Here is a 22,692-nt window from a genome sequence, read left to right as displayed (position 1 = left end):
TCTTCTCTAGTGAACGGTTTCGGCCCGTCTTAAATTCGCTCAGACACTGTTTTTGCAAATGAGATAACTCTGTCTTGTTACAAATCTTCCAGTCTTAAATTCACCCGCTAGGGAAAAACAAGGACAAAAAGAGGCGAAAATAAAACGGCGCGAAAATATGCCTGTATACAGTACCCTCCCTCAAAACATAAAAGAGAAAATACAAAATTACAAATAAGACTTCATATTTGGACAAGTTGCAACAATATTGTTTCTGACTAACACAAACTTGGGTCGGGGGGGGGGGGGGGGGGTATGGCAATTATTGCATTCTATCGTCCAACCCCCAACCACATCTTGTGTATGTCGATTTTATCAGTTATCAGATACTTGTAATTCGTTTTGTACAACGAACTCATTACAACTCACACATATCAAAACGATATCTTTATTTGTCAAATAAAGATTTAGCTATTTATATAAAAGCAACTTAGACATGTTTCAAATTTCTCCACTACTAGTTTATACAGACTGAATGCCAGTCTAAACATTCATGTTATTACGCACGTTTGTAAGATTAAGATTAAAACACATTCAAAACCATCGTATTTGTGAAGTTCTGTGTGCGATGATTGCGAGTTTTTTTGCATCTTGATTTTGTTACAGTAATTTTAACATGATTGTAAATAATCAAATCACTTGAATGGATAAAAATATCGATAACCCCTCTTACGCCATTAAAAAGAGGCTTTTACTGCAATTAGAGGCAACTTTAAAGTAACTTCTAAAGTAAAATTAGTCTTGTAAATTCCTACAGACGAGTTGATTAATTCATGACAACACCGCAAAGTGATTGAAAAAACGGTTCTGGAAACATCGCACAGCCCTACCCTTTTATTGTTCTAACTACATGTATTGATTTCTGTTGCAACGTTAACTTCCAATTCCAAAATCAAGAAAATCTTTAGTTTCGACAAAAATTCATAACTGGATATTTCATTATGCTTCATTAAATCATAATTGGATTTCATGATTTTCTCACGCCCCCCCCACCCCCCCCCCCACACCCCACCCCCCAAAAAATTATTTCACATTCGATTACATTCCGATTCTATGCATGAACACAGATTAATCATATGTTTTAAATATAGATCATTATTTAAAATACTACCTACGAACATGTTTGTTTATGATATAAAAAACTCTTGAGTGTCATATTTGAAAATAAAATAAATAATCAATAGCCGTAATGAGCACACATCTTTAAGAATTCTCCGTTTTAACAAGTTTCATGTGAGTAATAAAGATTTTGGTTTTGCCTTAGAAACCTACTGCTATGATATTTGAAAATAAAATCAAAAATCAGTCTTTAAGAATTCCCCGTTATTAACAAGTTTCCATGTAAGTAATAAAGATTTTCGTTTTGTTTTAGAGACCTACTGTTATGATAAGGAGTTTTGAAAACTTCTGTTTATTTTTACTCTTTGTTCGATATTTAAATCTCTGTTCAAATAGATTAATTCTTTAATAAGTCGTATTTAATTACTGGAACTCCAACGCATGATTTCTCTTTTGAATTTAATGACTTAATATAAAGGTCAGATAGCTGACATACCCCGCATGAATGTCCTAGATAATACTAACATGTATTTAGTTTAAGGACAATATCTGGTTTAATTTTAAGCTAGATTGGATTTCATTTTTAGGACAAAGAATAGAAATTTCTTGTAATTGTGTCAAACAGCCAACTTGTGTTGTTAGGGTTGCTAGCCAATACTTATCCCACGCATGAACTAGTGATTCAATTTCTATATATAGCAGTGACTTAGCGCAAGCGGACCAGTTAAGCTATTTTTAAAATATTTCAGCTCCATATATTTTTTAAAAAAGCTTGACTTCTACATAACAGTCAGGTTTATATTACATTGAAAGTTTGGGCCATTCCGTATTTTTCTATTTATTTTGGAAGACGTTCCATTAAAACTTCGTAACAAGAGACAAGATTTGGTGAAAAATGTAGATATTCTATGATTTGACAGAAATAAATGTTTGGTATATATTTCCAATTTTAAATTGGCCATGCAACTGCAGGATATTATTTGGACATCCTTATATAAATTCCTACTTCGGTGATGTTCTGGGTTACATGAACACAAAACATAATAAAACGCAATTCGACCTTTGAATATGTATCTCTATATCTACTAAGTATCTTTATCCACTAACATCTGTAACATTTCATGTGTTCAAAATAATATATAAAATACACTTGTTCAATCACTAAAATGTAGCTATACTGAATGCTAAAAAAACCCATCTCACTATGCGGTCTTTTGAGTTTAGTATTTATTGTGCGTTCCTGGGGCTGGCCTTGTGCTCATCAGTTTCTTATGCTGCAACATACAAGGAAGATAATGCATTGATAAAAAACATCTCGGACCTTCATTTCCAACTGTTTTCGTCCATTCAGAAGAAAACAAAAATGATAAAGGTAAGTCAAATCTTTTTTTTTTTTTTATAAATGATGATATTTTATTCAGAGTCTTTATTCGAATTTTACATTACATTGAACTGCAATTTTGTTTATTACATTTATTGAATCATTACATTACATTAAAATATTTCGACAGACAGCTGTCTTTGAGACCCAGTGCAGTGGGACATGCTGTACGTTCAATGGTCGCGAGTCTAGCGGATCCGAAACCTGTGACGGACAGATGTTGACAAATTTGAATAGGATTCAATCAAGTATCAACGATGTCTAGAGAAGAAAACCAAAAACCATTGGTTGGTACATGAGCATATTTTACCCTTAACTAAAAATTGACCATCCACTAAGTGTTTTCCCCTCTTATTATTTAGATGTTACTGATACCTACAAATCTGAGCAGTGTAAGGTGGTATGGGGAATCTGTCGATAATAATGTTAATTAAAATACATTATAATTAAAATACTTTAACCGGTTTCAAATTTTTAAATCTTACAATATTTGGCCAAAAGACTTTTTTGGAAATGTTGTTTTAAAAAGTCCACCGGATTTCAAACTCATAACCTACAGATTCCAAGCGAAACCGCTAACCCACTGCGATACACTGTTATTGTTCTATTTCGGAGAAGAATCTGTTTATAAAATTACACTCGATTTTATTGCACGTCACTATTTGGAAGTGTCACATACCACCTTAATTAATTGAAGCAATCACGAACCGCGAAAATTATTATTGAAGTGCACTTGAAATTACTATCCAATTTATCATTTAGCAGAATTTAGTGCATCTAAAAGTATACCGTATATATCGAATTCTCAGTACTTCATTAACGATATTTACATCGTTTATTGGTGGTAATAAAAGGACGAAACGCACAGTATGCAGACAAACTTTTTTTTTTATAGAAATAAATCATTTTAATGGAATAATTTGCTTTCATTTTATGTAATATACTGATCAATTATAGTACATGTACATTATTTAAATGCTGTAACTCTTTTTCTGAATGATTTAAGAGCATATGAGGTTTATATTTCCCTGATTCATATATATTCATGGTTGTATTTCATTTTTTTTTTCAAAACAGATTTTCTGCAGAGATCAGGGAACAACCCTGCTTCAGATCAACGATGATGATGAAAACAAATGGTTTACAAAGAATTTTCCAAATGGTAGGTGAACACGATTTGCAAATGATATTCTTACACTGTATGAATCTGAAAACTATACAAAACTATCAACAACGATCTTTGGTCAGTATTAGAGTGATGTTCATAATCAACTAACTCTTGGACTGATCCAGATCTGTAATATTAATAATATTCACTTTGACTTGAGTTCGTAACACATAGCTTTAATCTTTAACAAGTTAATGCTTTTCTATGTCATCATTGAAATGATAAACGTGTTCAAACAGTTCCATATTGGATTGACTTTACTGACAATGGCACAGAGGGGAAATGGATAACACTTTCAACAGGGAAAACCGCATACTCAAGGGCAATCGGTTTTTAGAACGCAGTTCGCAATTGAATAGTGAACTGCGTTCTATCTAGAACGCAGTTCGCAATTCAAAATTTAGAATTCATATTCACAGTTCGCAATTGAATAGTGAACTGCGTTCTATCTAGAACGCAGTTCGCAATTCAAAATTAAGAATTCATATTTGGGGCCCGATTGCCTTATATGCAATTGAATAGTGAACTGCGTTCTATCTAGAACGCAGTTCGCAATTCAAAATTTAGAATTCATATTTGGGGCCCGATTGCCTTATATGCAATTGAATAGTGAACTGCGTTCTATCTAGAACGCAGTTCGCAATTCAAATTGAATAGTGAACTGCGTTCTATCTAGAACGCAGTTCGCAATTCAAAATTTAGAATTCATATTCGCAGTTTGCAATTGAATAGTGAACTGCGTTCTATCTAGAACGCAGTTCGCAATTCAAAATTTAGAATTCATATTTGGGGCCCGATTGCCTTATATGCAATTGAATAGTGAACTGCGTTCTATCTAGAACGCAGTTCGCAATTCAAAATTTAGAATTCATATTTAGGGCCCGATTGCCTTATATGCATTTGAAAAGTGAACTGCGTTCTATCTAGAACGCAGTTCGCAATTCAAAATTTAGAATTCATATTCGCAGTTTGCAATTGAATAGTAAACTGCGTTCTATCTAGAACGCAGTTCACAATTCAAATTGTTGAATAGTGAACTGCGTTCTATCTAGAACGCAGTTCGCAATTCAAAATTTAGAATTCATATTTGGGGCCCGATTGCCCTATATGCAATTGAATAGTGAACTGCGTTCTATCTAGAACGCAGTTCGCAATTCAAATTGTTGAATAGTGAACTGCGTTCTATCTAGAACGCAGTTCGCAATTCAAAATTTAGAATTCAAATTTGCGGTTTGATTGCCTTATATGCAATTGAATAGTGAACTGCGTTCTATTTAGAACGCAGTTCGCAATTCAAATTTTGGAATTCATATTTGGGCCCGATTGCCTTATATGCAATTGAATAGTGAACTGCGTTCTATCTAGAACGCAGTTCGCAATTCAAAATTTAGAATTCATATTTGGGGCCCGATTGCCTTATATGCATTTGAATAGTGAATTGCGTTCTATCTAGAACGCAGTTTGCAATTCAAAATTTGGAATTCATATTTGGGCCTGATTGCCTTATATGAAATTGAATAGTGAACTGCGTTCTATCTAGAACGCAGTTCGCAATTCAAAATTTAGAATTCATATTTGGGGCCCGATTGCCCTATATGCAATTGAATAGTGAACTGCGTTCTATCTAGAATGCAGTTCGCAATTCAAAATCTAGAATTCATATATGGGGCCTGATTGCCTTATATGCATTTGAATAGTGAACTGCGTTCTATCTAGAAGGCAGTTCGCAATTCAAAATCTAGAATTTATATTAGGGTAGTTTTTAAGAATCGGGCTTATATGCAATTGAATAGTGAACTGCGTTCTATCTAGAACGCAGTTCGCAATTCAAAATCTAGAATTTATATTTGGGTAGTTTTTAAGAATCGGGCTTATATGCAATTGAATAGTGAACTGCGTTCTATCTAGAATGCAGTTCGCAATTCAAATTTAGAATTCATATTTAGGTAGTTTTTAGCTCACCGAGTTTTTGTTGCAGGTCCTGTATCTAATTATTACTTGTCCTATCTTCACCAAACTTGCATGGGTGATGCATCTTGACCTACTCATGGACTTGAAAGACTTGAATGCTGAATCAGGGCCATGAGTTTCAGCTGCTGGAGGAGGTTAAGGTTTTTGGAGCAAGTTAAAGTTTTTTTGTGCAGGTGCCCTTTGATAGCCATTTCTAGGTTACTACGGGTCTTAACTTTACCAAGCTTGCATGGATGGTGCATCTTATGATACTGATGCATCAGACATGCTTGAATGCTGAATCGGAGCCATAGGTTTCAGATGCTGGATGAGGTTTAGGTTTTTAGAGCTGGTTAAAGTTTTTGGAGCAGGTGCCCTTTGATGATTATATCTTAGTTATTACTGGTCCTAACTTCACCAAACTTGCATAGATGGTGTGTCTTATGATACTGATGCCTCTGACAGGCAGGAATGCTGAATCTGAGCAATAGGTTTCGGATGCTGGATGAGGTTAAGGTTTATAGAGCTGGTTAAAGTTTTTGGAGCAGGTGCCCTTTGATGATTATAACTTAGTTATCACTGGTCCTAACTTCACCAAACTTATATGGATGGTGCGTCTTATAATACTGATGCACCTGACAGGCATGAATGCTGAATCTGAGCCATAGGTTTCGGATGCTGAAGGAGGTTAAGGTTTTAAGAGCTTGTTAAAGTTTTTGGAGCAGGTGCCCTCTGATGATTATATCTTAGTTATTACTGGTCCTAACTTCATAAAACTTGCATGGATGATACGTCTTATTATACTGAGGCTTGAATGCTGAATCTGAGCCAAAGGTTTCGGATGCTGGATTAGGTTAATTTTTTGGAACAGGTCACATGTTTAATAAATATTAGTACTATTTCAAACTTGCATAGTTAATTGAACTATAATATATATGAATCGCAGAGGTAGCTTCAGATGCAGAGCCTGATCTTCATTATCAAGGATGCTAAAAAATATATCTTAGTTATCATTGGTCCTAACTTTACTAAACTTGCATGGATGGTGCGTCTTATAATACTGATGCACTTGACAGGCATGAATGCTGAATTTGACCCATAGGTTTCGGATGCTGGAGAGAGGCTTAGGTTTTAAGAGCTGGTGTTTTTGGAGCAGGTGCTCTCTTATGATTATATCATAGTTATTACTGGTCCGTACTTCACCAAACTTGCATGGATGATGCATCATATGATACTGATGCACCTGGCAGGCTTGAATGCTGAATCTGAGGCGTAGGTTTCGGATGCTGGATGAGATTTGTTTTTCTGGAACAGGTCACATATTATATAGATAATAGCTTGCATAGTTGATTTAACTATAATATCAATGAACTGCAGAGGTAGCTTCAGATGCAGATCTCCATTATCAAGGATGCTAAAAAAATATCCTATCTAAAACCTGCTTGATAGATGTGTTCGTTTTTAAATGATATAATATGATTCCTATGATAAAGTATTGTATGATATGATTCACTATTGTTTTATATGATACAATATTATATCATATATTATATTGTGAAAAGTTATATGATACGATATGATATTGTATCATTTTTTTGTACATTATGATATGATATTGTATTATGATATTGTTATGTATAGTATTGTTTATTATGATACAATATTGTATAATATGATATTGTATAATATCACATATATTATATTTTATCACATGCTATTTCATATGATATTGCAACATATAATATTGTATCATATGATATGATATTGTATAATATATATCATATCATATGATGCGATATTGAATAATATGATATTGGTTTATAAAATATATTATTATATCATATGAAAATGTATTAATGATATTGTATAATGTGATATTGTATCATATAATACAATAAAGTATACTATGATATTGTATGATATAATATAGTACTATATCACATGATATTGTATCAATTGATATGATATATCACATGATATTGTATCAATTGATATGATACAATCTTGTATCTAATTTTATTGTATCATATGATACAATATCCTATCATGTATCAAATATGATACAATATCATACAATACAATATCATGTTATAATATTATACAGTATAATATCATATGTTACAATATTGTGATGCATTATGTGATATGATATTGTATCATATATTATTATATTGTATCATATAATATCAATATCATAATATTTTATTATATTGAATTATGTGATCAAATACAATAATGTATAACAATATACAATGTCATATCATATGTTACAATATCATATTTCATCATTATTTATTACAGTATTTTATTGTAATATATGATATATATTGTACTGGTATCATAGGATGCAATATCGTATTTTATATTATTGTATTGATTAACATTGTATCATATAATACCCTATGAAATGAACATATGATTATTATACACTTTTTATTATATGATATTGTTATACGATATTGTGTCAAAACAGTATCCATGTATATCCAAGATCATTATTAACTATGATTTTCAAATAATATGATAAAGGTGGTCTCATAAAGGTGATTCCTCATAAAGGTGATACCTCGTCTCGGTGAGCATTGTAATCTGTGATTACCTATGTTTAAGAATCGGGCTTATATGTAAATGAATAGTGAACTGCGTTCTATCTAGAACGCAGTTCGCAATTCAAAATTTAGAATTCATTCTTGGGACCTGAATTCTTCAGGGGCATCTACTAGTGGTATTTCGGGAATTTTGGGATTTAGGTTTTTTCTCTCAATATTTCTGGTGATCAGTCTAGCCCCCCCCCCCCCCCCCCCCCCCCCACTTTCAATTTGCTTCCGACGCCAGTGTGACATGTTATATACCTGTAATTTTACATTTTAAAATTTCTTTGCTTTGGTAATATACAGAGCACCTAATATGAATGTGTGACATGTACATGTTATAAATATATCATTGCTGAATTAATTAATTATATCAAATATTTGAGGTAAATTTATCAATTTGTAGATTTATTAAAAATTTATATGCACTCTAGCATATCCTTATACAATGACATACTAGTAACTATATTTTTATTCATATGTATTGATAATAATTGAAAATAATATATGTATTTCAAAGTACATTTTATTTATTTTTCATCCATGCTTCCAGGCCTACAAATTTCAGCATGCGCAGTCTTATATTTCCGGACACGACTTCCTACTAGACCGTGAAACTTGCAAAGTTGCGTTAGCGCGACGGCGTGTTGTGCAAAGTTGTGTTAGCGCGACGGCGTGTTGTGCAAAGTTGTGTTAGCGCAACGGCGTGTTGTGCAAAGTTGTGTTAGCGCAACGGCGTGTTTTGTGTTAGCGCGATAGTGTGTTGTGTGTTAGCGCGATGGCATGTTGTGCAAAGTTGTGTTTGCGCGATGGCGTGTTGTGTGTTCGCGCGACGGCGTGTTGTGTGTTAGCGCGACGGCGTGTTGTGCGTTAGCGCGACGGTGTGTTGTGTACATGTGTTAGCGCGATGTCTCGTTTATCTGAACGCGATGTCGCGCTAACGCAAATGGCCCTATCCGGACACCATACAAATCTCAAAAACTATAGATAACTGCATCAACATATTTTCACAGTGGTAGTGAAATACCACTAGTAGATGCCCCTGAAAATTTCGGGCCCCAAATATGAATTGCGAACTGCGTTCTAGAACGCAGTTCACTGTTCAATTGCAGATAAGGCAATCGGGCCCCAAATATGAATTCTAGATTTTGAATTGCGAACTGCGTTCTAGATAGAACGCAGTTCACTATTCAATTGCAAACTGCGAATATGAATTGTAAATTTTGAATTGCGAACTGCGTTCTAGATAGAACGCAGGTCACTATTCAGTTGCATATAAGGCAATCAAGCCGCAAATATGAATTCTAAATTTTGAATTGCGAACTGCGTTCTAGATAGAACGCAATTCACTATTCAACAATTTGAATTGCGAACTGCGTTCTAGATAGAACGCAGTTCACTATTCAATTGCATATAAGGCAATCGGGCCCCAAATATGAATTCTTAATTTTGAATTGCGAACTGCGTTCTAGATAGAACGCAGTTCACTATTCAATTGCGAACTGCGAATATGAATTCTAAATTTTGAATTGCGAACTGCGTTCTAGATAGAACGCAGTTCACTATTCAATTGCGAACTGCGAACTGCGTTCTAAAAACCGATTGCCATACTCAAGTTGGGATAAGGGACAACCAGACAATTGGGGGGAAAAAGCAGCACTGTGCCTTCACCAATTTTCAAAGTCGACTTGGACGGTGGGACGATGTACAATGTGACGCTTCAATCCAAGTCATGTGTGAAGAATCAGGTAAAGGAATTGTCATACCGGTACCTTTTCGATATTCATTATGGGACGTCTTTGATTTATATGAGGCGGGTGGATGGTCATCAAATTTACCAATAAGATCTCCCTTAAATCTAAACATACGAGTTTTATAGCTGTAGTCTATTTAGCAAAAAAGTTAAAATATGTTGGTTTAATTTTTTTTAAAATTCATTTTTATGTTTATACCGAGCCCCTTAAAGGGGTTAAAATGTTAAAAGATCTACACAATTACAACGCCCTTGTTTCTTTAGATGGGTCTTTTCGTGTCAGCATCTGCCTCTACTAAAAGAGAGAATTTTGTTTGAAAGGGCCTCTTCATATTGCGTCTTTATGCGTTTTTCTTGATGTTGAACGCAATAAAAGTTAAAGCCACAGCTACTGATCAGGACGTCATAGGTTGGAAACCCGCTGGCCTTTTGTCGAGCTCTGTATCAAAATATAGAAAAAAACCCAAGTTATAAAAGTAAAATATATGGATTGTTTCTTTACTAAATTATAGTTTATAGCTAAACAAATCATATCTTTAAGTTTTACGACATCTAATGGTAAATATTTTGACCATCCAGCCTCCTTAATTGAAAATAGTGATGAATATGTGAAAAAGATCTGAAAAATGTCTGCTTTTTTTAATCAAGGTTCTGAATTCTGACCATGGAGAGATGGAACTCATTGATGATGTTTGAGCACTATGAAAAGATGAATAAATTACATGCAAATTGAAATCAAACAATTACTTCATCATATTTCGTGAAGAATTATGTTGAGTTTGATACAATTACATTTCTTATCAAAAAGGATCATTTGAAAAATTGTTTAATACATGATTTATTGGAGGGGGCAAACATAATATACATGCATGTACATATAACTTTAATAAAAAATATTTATATCGAAAGCTTGAAAATATACATGTACTTGAGTTGTAAACATTTTTATAATGTAAGTATTTGTTATTTTCAGCTTTTGTATGAATTAGAATCAATGTAACTATAAAAAAACAAGGACAATCAAATATGTAAGTTGTGGGTGTTTAATTAATAAGTTAAAAGACAGACACAGAAGGAAACAATAAAAACAGAACTTAACAACAAAATACCTGAACTTTCTTTCGAAAGTGCGAGTATAAAATCAAACTAATATTCCAAAAGGTATAACTGACAATGAGCAATAAATAAACAACGTTGTTAATCAACAAAGTCTGGCTTTGTTATTGTCTGAAACACAGCAGCATCTACCGGCGAAGCATATCTATCTATCATTTCAGTCATCTATTTTATTCCCTCTGAACACAATGTTAACTACAATTGCGCATCACAAATAAATCTAACCTTGCACTTTGTTGTAATCATTAGTATTTGTCTGATTTAATTTCCTCAGGATCTGGGATATCTGTAATATAAGACAAAGGTCCATGGAAATTAAACCTCAACCTTGCCCTATATTTTTCATGGTTCATGGTCGGTAGTGTTTTCGTCTGATTAAAAGTACCTAAGGATATAGAATTTGCGTGTTTGGTAGATTATCTAAACTAAGAAACGTTAATTTTCTTATTTTATTTGAACTGTATCCACATGTAGCAAAAAATAAAAATAATTCATGAATTTTTGTAAACAATATATTTAATACGTTTCTGTATATATTAATTTTCTATACATGTTGTTATTATTCATTTTAAAGATTAACCATAGCTGAGCTATGAGTTTTATACAAGAGTTGTGGCAATATTGGTGAAGTCTGCATATTATAAATCAAATTACATGCACCTTCTAGAGTTCATATTATCTTTTCTTTTTAAAACAAACGTAAACGTTATATGCACCAGGAAAGCTTTTTAAAGATAAAATCATATATTGATCTGGTAATAAAACAGAATGAAATAACAAACCAACATTCATCGGCAATCTTCATGTACAGGGGAAACAGTTTTCTTTATAAGTAGCAAACTATTTAGTACTTAGTTTAGATTTTTTTTACCTGTTTTTATTTTATTTGTAATAATAGTAATACGAGATACGCTTTTTGTTGAATATGTGTACTTTCATAGAGGTGGTTTTGAAGATGACGTAACTTTTAATAGAAAGGGGTCCGTTTTTAAAAGGACTGTTATCATCGATATTTATAGAGGACCCTTATCATTGATATTTATAGTATCAGGGTCCTTACTGAGGTGCTGACTCTACAAAATAGCGAGCTTGCACAGAACGAGATCCTTATAGAGGTTTGCTCCCCAAACTAGCAAACATGCGTAGAAACAGAATTTGAATTTAGAGGTCTCATATATCATCGTTATTTATAGAAACGGGATTCTTGTCGAGTAGGATAAACATATTAGCTTAATTTATAGAAAAGGATCATTTAATGAATATAGTACAAAGTGAAAATTATAGCATGAAATGCATTGAAAAAGGCCCATGGATACTGAATGAGAGTCTTTGTATGGTTTAACAATAAGAAAGCCTGTAAAAAGATTCTAAAGAAGTGACTCGAAACGGCTACGATTTCGCTGGGGACCTTTAAAATTTTCATTAAAACGTAGATGTCCCAGTGAGCGCCAAATATGAAACAAGTTGAATAAAAAAAGACAAAGTTATCAACGAAGAAAGTTAAGTTTGACAATATAATGTTCAAACTCTGTTAGTTACATACGAAGATAGTTAACTTATTAATTAAAGAGCAAATGAACGTAGATGGTGAAAAAATGTCAAACTAGAGAATTTTAAAAAATAACTAAAAGTACGATACTGACAGGGTTACAAAACAAAATATTGTTTACACGATGAAAGTAAATATTGCGCATAGATAGTGAAAGTATGAATTAAATCAAAGTACTAAAGTAGCGACGTTAGGGAGTTGATTTTATTGATTATTATTTAATTCAAAATCAGCGATATGTAATTTCGCATACAAGTTGTTTCTTAGCTGTGTTTGAATAATTCCGCATATTTTTTCTATTATGAATTCTTGGACTTATATAGGAAGGATTCCGAGCTATAGACGGAAAAACCCATATAAATTATCTTGTGTAATATTTAAAGATATAGAAATAACGCCATGAAACTCTGCCATGCATTATGCATCAGTAATCAAATACTTCTGGAAAATATCTATGCAATTTTTTATGGTCAAGATCTAGTAAATGAAAGGTGCCAACAGGTTTATAAAATTCAAGATATAAATTCTTTTAATGATGCTTTATAACAATAACTTTGTTTGAAAGGGGTACCGGGGCTAAATTTTTTTGGAAACAGAATAAATCAAAGTACTGAAAGTACTGATAGGCGGAAGCATGATTGCAAGTTGTCAATGTCATAGTGTTATAACTATTTTCTTTTTAAGAATTAGTTTGATAATACAAAACACTATTCTAATATGTCTATTAAGGTATATACATGTAGTAAACGTGGAAATACTCAGTTACTGCACCAGATTAGTCTGGACCGTGCCTTAAATAAAGATTATATGAGAAAAGCAATTTAAACATCAAAAAATTTATTTTGTGAAGTACATTTGTATAACAGTTGATACTTAAATGCAAGCTGAAATTACAGGAATACATTTTCATTTATCATGATTTTTTAAAAATAGTCATTTTGATATCAAAATGATGAAAGAATATTATAGTATTAAAATTTAGTAAACTGAACTTCTGAATCTGCAGTATTTTATTCCTTACAATAATGTTTCACCAAAATACAGAAGTTACATTTGTACATAACTTGATTACGGTATTTTACACAATCAAGTAATCTGTGTGTCACTTTGCTTTCCTGAGAAGCAATAGCCATTGAGAAATCAGCTTTATAGAATAATACACAAAATATCTGGACAATGTGTAGTAAAAAAGGTAATCAATAAAGAGATTTTGAAGTTTTCTTAATTTATTCTCAAGTTTAACAGTAACAGGGTGAATTCAAAGTCATTTTATATGTGGAGAATTGCAGACCTCTAAATGACCCTCAGACTGCAGTTCATACATTTTGTTGACAAATGTTTAAAACTTTGAAAGAATGTATTTACTTACTGTACTGTACACCAAACATATTTTACAAAGATCAGACATATATGCAAATGTTGAGAATTACAATACAATGTAAAAGCCAAGTAATTTGTAGATAACTATAGATTGATATTCAATAATGTACAAATTATGTTTCCTTTACATTTGCTCCATGTTGTACTGTCAAATCACAGGTCTCTAGTACTGAAGACTTTTGAACTTTTAAGTTTTTATTTTAATACTAATGGAATCTTCAAGAGAACTTCCCCCATTACAGAACATAGACTTCCAAAGAATCCCTTTATAGCTGCATGCCGTAATTGTGTTTTTGGAAAGCATGTAATCCTGGAGTGTGCCATTTGTGGTAACAACAATTTAAATTCACTAGTGTTGTCTTGCATCCATTATACCAATGGCAGCTATCTTTTTCAGCAGGATATTCTAAAATGTTTTAATGAAAATGAATAAATAAATAATAATAATAGATATCTTATCAAGCAATATTTCCTTACAATAAACTTGACCCCCAATAATGAAAAAATGGATTTAACAATAAAATTAATCTATGAAATAGTTTGAATTTATGTGTGTTTTACCTTATATAATTTTTTTTTCAAAAGTATACATGTATGAGATATAAGATCACACGATATGAATTATCAATATTTGTAAGGTTATTTTGGTATATCACATACAAGTAATGGAAAATATAGTGTTTGAAGTGTGAATGAAAGTTTAATTTTTTTCTCCAAAATACTTCAGTTTATAATTGCATTTAGAACAAGAATATTTACTGTATTATTAAAGATATGACAACAAGATATCTGTGAGTCAATGCACACTAGTGATACCCCTGCACTGATGTGTATACAAAAAAGCATAGTTAACATTACATGTAACAGGAAGTTGGCATCAAATATTTTGAAAAATGAATCCTACTGTATGGCATGCCTTAACAAAGACTGAGTTTAAATTTCAAGCATCTGCGATTGTTGCTGAGATATCTTTGACAAAATTTGTGTTATAGACAAACAGACACACAAGGGTAAAACAATATACCCCCTCTCCTTCCGAGCATAGGTATAATTTGTTCATACTTAAACAAGAAAACCACGGAGAATATCGTAATTAAATTTAGTTGTATTTACTAACCTTGAAAATGGTGTTAAGGCCATTAAGATGAGGATTCCAGCATATTTTAGATGCCCTGCTTCCACTTAGATGTTGCAAACGTGCAATGTTTGTCCCTCTTTAACAGTTCTGAACTGGGAAGCCAACACCGCATTTATCGCATCCGTCTTTTTCTTTGTTTTGCTTGAATTTTGCTGTGCGCCCAAATTTAGCAACTCTCCCCTTCACCAGAGATGAAGAATGATGTTGGGCTCTCATTGTCTCCTCTTGTCAGTTAATGTTAATCAGTTTCTTGACATTCATCTGAAAGAACATATTCATATAGAGCAAATAAATATATGTTAGGTTATTATCTATAATCATTGTCAGGTATATAATTAAGTCTTTTTGGAATTGCAATTAATCATGAACATGGTAGATCAAAGATATACCGGTATATAGTCCAAGTTTTCATGAATTGAAAATTTTAAAATTAAGAAAAAAAAGATGCAGTCATCAAAATTATCATATAAATTATGATGTAGAGAAATGTCCATAGGAAATTTTAGTCACTTTCATTATATAGTAATGACAACATAATTCTGAGATACAAGTAAATACAGTAGGTAAAAGGATAAAACATGTTTTGTTTTTTTCAAATGTTCAATTAAATATCTTTGTAATAGCCTATCTGGAATATCTATTTTATCAACCAATCAATTGCATCTTCTATGATTCTTAAAAGCTATATTTGAGATATTTTTAGAGAAAATCCATTTGCATTATTCATATTCATGAGTCATTTTAAAGCCAAGCTGAATATTGTAATTTTTTGTAAGCAAAATGAATGAACCCTATATCGTACAGTGCAGTTCGTAACGTATTATAAAATCACCATATAAACACAAAGATCAGCAATAGTGTCACAAAATATTAAAGGTTTAAAAAAAGGAAACGTTATATTCCGTTATATGCGATTCCATTGTACTAAATTTTAATCTTTAAAGAAATCCTATAGGTTCGCCTTGTACAGTATTCATAATTATAGACCGACATTTCAGAATTATCGATAAATTCTTTCATAAAATTTATGTACTTATCCGAGATTTCTCTGATTCTAACCCCCGCTTTTATATTGTGACATGTCTCCCCCGCACGTAACAATATACAAGCGGAGATTAGAGTCAGAGGAATTTCGGATTAAGAATGTACCAGCTCCTCGATCAAGAAAACGTTATCACCATTATTGTAACACGAATATCTAAAATGATGAGGCAAACGTTTATACAATGAGAAATAACACAGTAGTTACCTACGATACCTTACTATGTCGAAGATGGACAGCCACCAGTTGTTCTCAACGTGGGTTTGTTGACAAAAATTTTACACTGCATCTGAGATTACTACGCGAAACGTTGGTATGTTTACAAATAATTTACAGGCATGGTATCATTCTAATAATCTTTTTTAAATCGATTTATACACACCGTTGTTTTTTTAAAAAGCATTCATTACCTGTTTCCCTCTCAATTTTTTCTTCTGTATTCATAAACATGCAATTTCAAATTGAACTATTTTTTCCCTCGCAATTTTATCTACAGGCATCAGACTCCGTGCTTATCCTTTGTTTATGTAGCATACCATCGCAAGAGATATCGTTCGTTCCTGTACTATCAAAAACGTAAACTCATAGATCTACCACTTGCTATCTTTGCTGTAGGCATTTTCAATGGATAATTAAAAACGATATCGATGAAGTAAAAATTTAGAGACATACCACAGTTCTATTATTAAAAAACGATGTTTGAACGGGGGTCGAACAGTTGGGGTGAGGGGGGGGGGGGGGGGGAGGTTAGAGAGTTGTGTGCCCTTAGTTTAAAAAACATCCGATAGATTTACCACGAAATTGGGCAGGAATTTGACCTTTGACGTAGAAGGTCATAAAAGCAATTGCAATAGGCGCTTCCGCCTAAAAATCATGTTTTAAACTGTCATTTTCAATGAAATATGAAGGAAAAGAGAAAGAAATTTCGGAGTTTTGTCCATTTTGGACAAATAAAATATATCTAGGAATACCTACAGTCTCCCCAAAAATGGAATAAAAGAAGCTCTTGACCTCCTCTTTAAAACGATGTAAAATTGAATATAGGTATCGGGATTACTTTTCCCATGATTTAACATAGAATGTCAAGAAATGTTTTAATTTTTTAAAGCCGTACAGTATGGGGAAAAGATTCTTCAAATCAATTATGACGTCATAATGGTACTAGCACCAAAAAAGACACTCTGGAATCATTTACTAAATCTAGGTCGACCCCGGCCTTTAAACAAATAAAGATGAAGTGTGGTGTGCGCCAGTACTGGTTAATTCTTTAGATAGATTGATTCTATCTGAGCCATTGATTCCAAACGCTACCGATGTGAAAAAGGCGCTTTGGCAATCGAACTCTGACGTAGGAATACATATGACTACAAATAATATCTAAATTGTTCGTACCAGTAATAACTGATGTTGAAAAGATTCGAGATCTACTTAAAGAGGTTCAGTTCTATAAGGATTGCAAAAATCGCCAGAATCAGTAGGGCTTTTTGCAATGTCTGTGCGGCTATACGGGCTATATTAGAATGAAAACACTTCATTCATTTTTTCAGTAACTTACTTATTTAACTTTATAAAATTAAATATGGTTTTTGTATGCGGGCCAATGTTATTGTGTGAAATTAACTTTTCAAAATTTCATTAAGTTATAAGAAAGAAGTATTTATTTTATTAAAAAAACCCATTTTTTAACTTTTTTATTTCTTAATCTCATTGATCAAAATGGTACTGACTGGAACACAACGACGGTACTTGGAAAATACAAAGACCTACGTCAAACATGTTGCGTCCTTCACAGGTCCTTACAAATTATATCCAATTGTGAATTACCGAATATCATAATTAGTTCCTTTAAAGTTAAGATATTTTGAGAAACGACAAGGTCACTTGTATACCCTTTGGATATCTAGTTGTGGACATAAGTCCCAGTACTGAGGACGAGTATAAATTTTGCACGTGCATATTAAATAACATATCCAAATAAATTCCTTATCTTTTTTATTTTTCACTATTATTTAAAGTTGAATATATTTATCAATTGTTTTATTTGTCTGTTCATTAAAAAAAATATATTCAATGTATAGACTACTTTGGTCCTATTTGATTTCTATTATGTATACTTCAAATCTTACCAAAACTATTTTTTCATAAATCAATTTTTAGGAAAACTTATATCCGTGACATTATTTTTCGTTATGTATTTTTCTTAAAATTGTTTTTCTTATAAATCTATTAAAGTACAAAGTTGTACTTTCATATTGGTGTAACAGAGAAATATCTTTTCCAAAAATGTGATGAATGTTTTAACAACTGGTAATATTTTTTAAAAATAGTCGAAACTTAGTTCTTATTTTCTTCCTTCTTCTCTTTAAATATATGGATCAAAGTACACTCCATATTCCATTAAATAATACGCATTAGATTTAACAATCAAAACGTTTCACTGATAAAAGAGAAAGAAATGAAAGTTCACCGTCTAAGATATGTTGCCTTTTATGAACTTTTTATCTCTTTTAATATAGGTAACAAAATACTTTCTGTCTGTTGAATTCTTCTCCTAAAATGAGCTCTATCGATGGCATAAAAGTTATTGTCATACTGAACTGTTTTTATTTATTCTTGTTTCATATCAGGCGCTCACAAAGGCCTAACTCTACGATTTAATTCTTCAGTTCCCCAGCTGTCGGCGAAATCCTAGCCGTTTCAGGTTACTTCTACAAGTAATTTTATTGTCAAACCAACGGCTCTTATTCAACGCCCACGTCTTTCGGTTTTTCTCATATTTTTTTTAATGCACCCCAAGCCATAATTTTCGAATTTTACAGTATACTAGTTCATTTTATTTTAAATGTTCTGTAATGATTCCGTTTCTATATATAACGCTGATATGAGATCTCTATACTCTAATTTTTTTTTACGCATGTTTGCCATTTTGTAGAACCAGCGTCTCTATGAAAACCTTGATACTATAAATATCGATGATATGAGACCTCTTTATTTTTAACTTTGGTCTACGAAAGTTCGATATTTTGGATTAGAGTCAGCACCTCTGACCCTGATACTATAAATATCAATGATGAGAGTCCTCCTTGTAATAAAAATCGATGATAAAAGTCCTCTCTACGGGTCCCTATCTCTTTGGAGCCCCCGTACACCTTTATGAGTGGTTACGCCGTCATCCCAACCACTATATTTGAAGCTATATATGAATGCTGATTTGTTTCTAATTGTTTATTTATTTGACCAGAAAAACTACAAACCCATAATTTTGTTATTTACTCAAACACAGCAACCTCAACCGGCAATACATATATAACTATCATTTCAGTCATCAATATATTTTTTTTTCTCTGAACACAAAGTAAAATACTAATGCGCATCGCAAAACAAATTAACCTTGCACTATGTTTTAATCATCAACGATTTGATTTGTCTGATTTTTAATTTCCTGAGGATATGGGATACGTGCAATATAAAAGTCCATGAAAATTAAACCTTAACCTTGCTCTACATGTTTTATGAGTTTTTCCGTCTGGTTTAAAGTTCCTTAGGATATACCATTTGTGTTTGATAGATTATCTAAACTAAGGATTGTTAAGTTTTTTATCTTTTTTCTATTGTTTTCAAACGTAGAAAAAAAACTATGATGATTTAATACGTTTCTGACAATATTCTATACATTTTTTTATTATTCATTTTAAAGCTACTATAATACAAAGTTTAATTATGAGTTTTAAACAAATGTTGTGTTAACTTTGTTGAGTACTAGTAAATGCGTAAACCGAATAACACGCACATTCCAAAGTGCATGCTATCAATTTTTATGCAACAAAGGAAATAAGCTAAAGCAAAGCTTTTTCAAGATACAATCCTAAATTGATCTAAATATTGAATACTCGTAACATTGAAACAGAATGAAAAAACGGCACACATATCTTGATCATCCTCATTAGCAGTGAAAATTATTGGCATTACGAGTAACAAAACATTTACCATAGCTTAGAATAGTTTACCTGTTTAAGCAACTGTTAATAATAGTAACATGGGCTACAATTTTCATTCTAGATGTCGTTTTATTGTTTTATTTGGTTGACCGAAAAAAAAAAGTTTGAAGGTGTGATCATTACTTTATAATAGGTATTTCAGTTTGTGTATGAAAAGACAAATACACGGTCAAGTTAGAAATTTTTTTTACATAGATATCCTTTTGTACGAAGATAAAATACTTAAATTCATACGACACTGTTCAGAAAACTTTCTTTATCTCGAACTAGTTTAATGTTGATTTTAAAAAAAAATTATGAAGTTTGGCAAAATACCAACATTTGTTCAATAAAAGCCCTTAATTCATTGAAAAGATTTCAGTCACCTAAAATAATGACATAAAAAGAGTTTTTGCAATGAATAATAGTTTTAGACATGCTTACACGATATGATCCAGCTGGAGCATTACGCCGTTTACTTGTCATCGCATTATGTAATCTGGCTGGTCCGTGGGTGGATTAACTCAGGTGTTGCCTATTTTTCTCTCGCAAGATATACAACGGAGCATGGATTTTAAAGACAGGACATTGTTTTTGTCTCTAAAATTGATTCCAATAGCTTATACCTATCGGGGTTTTTAGGCATTAATTTGCAAAATGGATGGATGTGTTTAGTATTTCAATGCATTTCTTATAAAGTAATTGACAATCCATTGATTTCAAATAAGGATACCTAAGATGCACAAAAACGGTACACTTTTTGTTTTAAAAAATGGACCAAAATCCTGAATGTGTTTTACATGATAGAATATTATACTTATGGATATGAGTAGATAGTTATATTTATTGTATATCTAAAGAATTGTAATACATTATTAATTGAGCACCCATTTAAAAATGCTAGTATTACATCCTATTACATCCTTGTATCAGTTTTAATAGAAAACGCCTAAATTCGACGAGTTGTATTCCTGATAAACTTTTATAGACGGTCTCACCCAACTTTTCCCACAGTATCTGTTGAAGTATATTGTGTAAAACAAATTGAACTTTCAGACACTTAAAGGTTTTTTCCTGGGTTTTTTGTTTTCCTTGTCATTTTTTTTTCTTCGATGCCAAGTGGCAATAGGGTAATATAGTTTTTCTTTTCTTGTTTGTGTGTGTGTGTGTGTGTGTGTGTAATGATGTTTGTATATTGTTCTTTGTAAAATTTCATGCCACAATCTCCTAAGGGAGGAAATAAAGAAAGAATGAATGAATGAATGAATGTAACTCAACCAAACCCAACGAAGGTTGTTTGGTGCTGTTGCATCATACTCGAAATGTAGTTTCATCACCTCTGTATATAACAAAGATACCATTGCGTCATCTTTTTTCTTTTAGAATCTTGTCACATTTTATATATTGTTTTCTAGTATTGATGACAAATATTTCATATGACCACAAACACAAAATCAAGTAGCTGTAGACTTATCTATTCTGGTCCTGTCATAATATTTTGATAACTATTGGCAAAATATGACACAATACGAAATTTATTGATGTAAGAACATTCGGGATACCTCATATATGAGATGTTCAACTTATAAATTCACTAAAATAAACCAAATTTTGCTTAATATCAAGGACATATGATGTAACTGTAAGCCTAAAACCAAATTAATTTCGCGCTCATTTTTAAGAATACCGTTACTGGAAACGTTAATACTTTATCGGCACATCAACACACAAGACAAAACAATCTCTCATCTATGCAAAATTCAAGAAAGACAACTTTGACATTCATATTTATATGTTATCTGAACACGGTGCATTTAGGAGCCATGGTAAATTAAATATAAATTATGTATTAAAGATTAAAAAAAATAACAATTTTTGTTGTTTTTTTATTATTAGATTGACATTATTGACAACACAATAGAAACATATAAACAATGAAAATGCTCTTTTGTATAGTATTAAAATCAGCATACATAAGAAATCAGCCTTTTTGTTTCTTTTTCATATTCTATCTAATAAAGAATACAGTTTCAAGATAAAAAAAAAAATCTTCTATCAAATATAGATGCTTTACATCTGTGTAGTTGATGTATATATAATTGAGAGTCTTAACTTTTATATACTAAATTCCAATCTTCAATAACTTTGCCATGAATCTAAATCAAGTCATTTTCTTAATTTGTGAAAGATGATTATAACAGCATAATTCAAATCCACTGTCATTTTGTGAGTTGTATAAGAAACTTTCATCCTATTGCTTCTATAACTTGTCAAATTTGCTATGAATTTTGCAAATGTTTGGTCTGTATTAAAGGGAAAGTTATTCTGAAACAAAATAAAACGGAATCCACAGGACTTTAAATAACAATAAACTCGATTGTTGCTACCAATCAAACAAGAACCGTGAAACGTAATATAATTTATCTATAAATGAACCACAATCAAAATTATATGGATAGCATTTTCCAATTTTATTTGTTTGATTTGAATTAATTTAAGTCCTTAACTTTTTGTGGACGGAAAGACCATAAATGTTTCTTAGTTTGTTT

At 31.9% G+C, this 22,692-nt stretch overlaps 2 long non-coding RNA genes across 3 annotated transcripts; both read right to left on the bottom strand.

Moving 5' to 3' along the window:
* Positions 1 to 9,918: 9,918 nt before the first annotated feature.
* On the bottom strand, positions 9,919 to 20,702 carry LOC136275244 (uncharacterized). The gene is made up of 3 exons (XR_010713768.1): positions 20,588 to 20,702; positions 11,283 to 11,343; positions 9,919 to 10,380 (listed from the first exon to the last, which is right to left on the bottom strand). It is a non-coding gene; the product is annotated as an uncharacterized lncRNA (long non-coding RNA).
* Positions 13,559 to 17,047, bottom strand: LOC117688081 (uncharacterized). Of its 2 annotated transcripts, XR_010714239.1 has the most exons (3): positions 16,383 to 17,047; positions 15,104 to 15,385; positions 13,559 to 14,392 (listed from the first exon to the last, which is right to left on the bottom strand). It is a non-coding gene; the product is annotated as an uncharacterized lncRNA (long non-coding RNA). The 2 variants fall into 2 exon arrangements; XR_004600854.2 differs by having other exon boundaries at positions 15,104 to 17,047.
* Positions 20,703 to 22,692: the final 1,990 nt, after the last annotated feature.

The sequence above is a fragment of the Magallana gigas genome, chromosome 5 (assembly GCF_963853765.1).
Source record: "Magallana gigas chromosome 5, xbMagGiga1.1, whole genome shotgun sequence".
Lineage (NCBI taxonomy): Eukaryota > Metazoa > Mollusca > Bivalvia > Ostreida > Ostreidae > Magallana > Magallana gigas.
The sequence above is the reverse complement of the archived record's forward strand: the minus strand, read 5'-3'. Positions and strand labels throughout refer to the sequence as shown.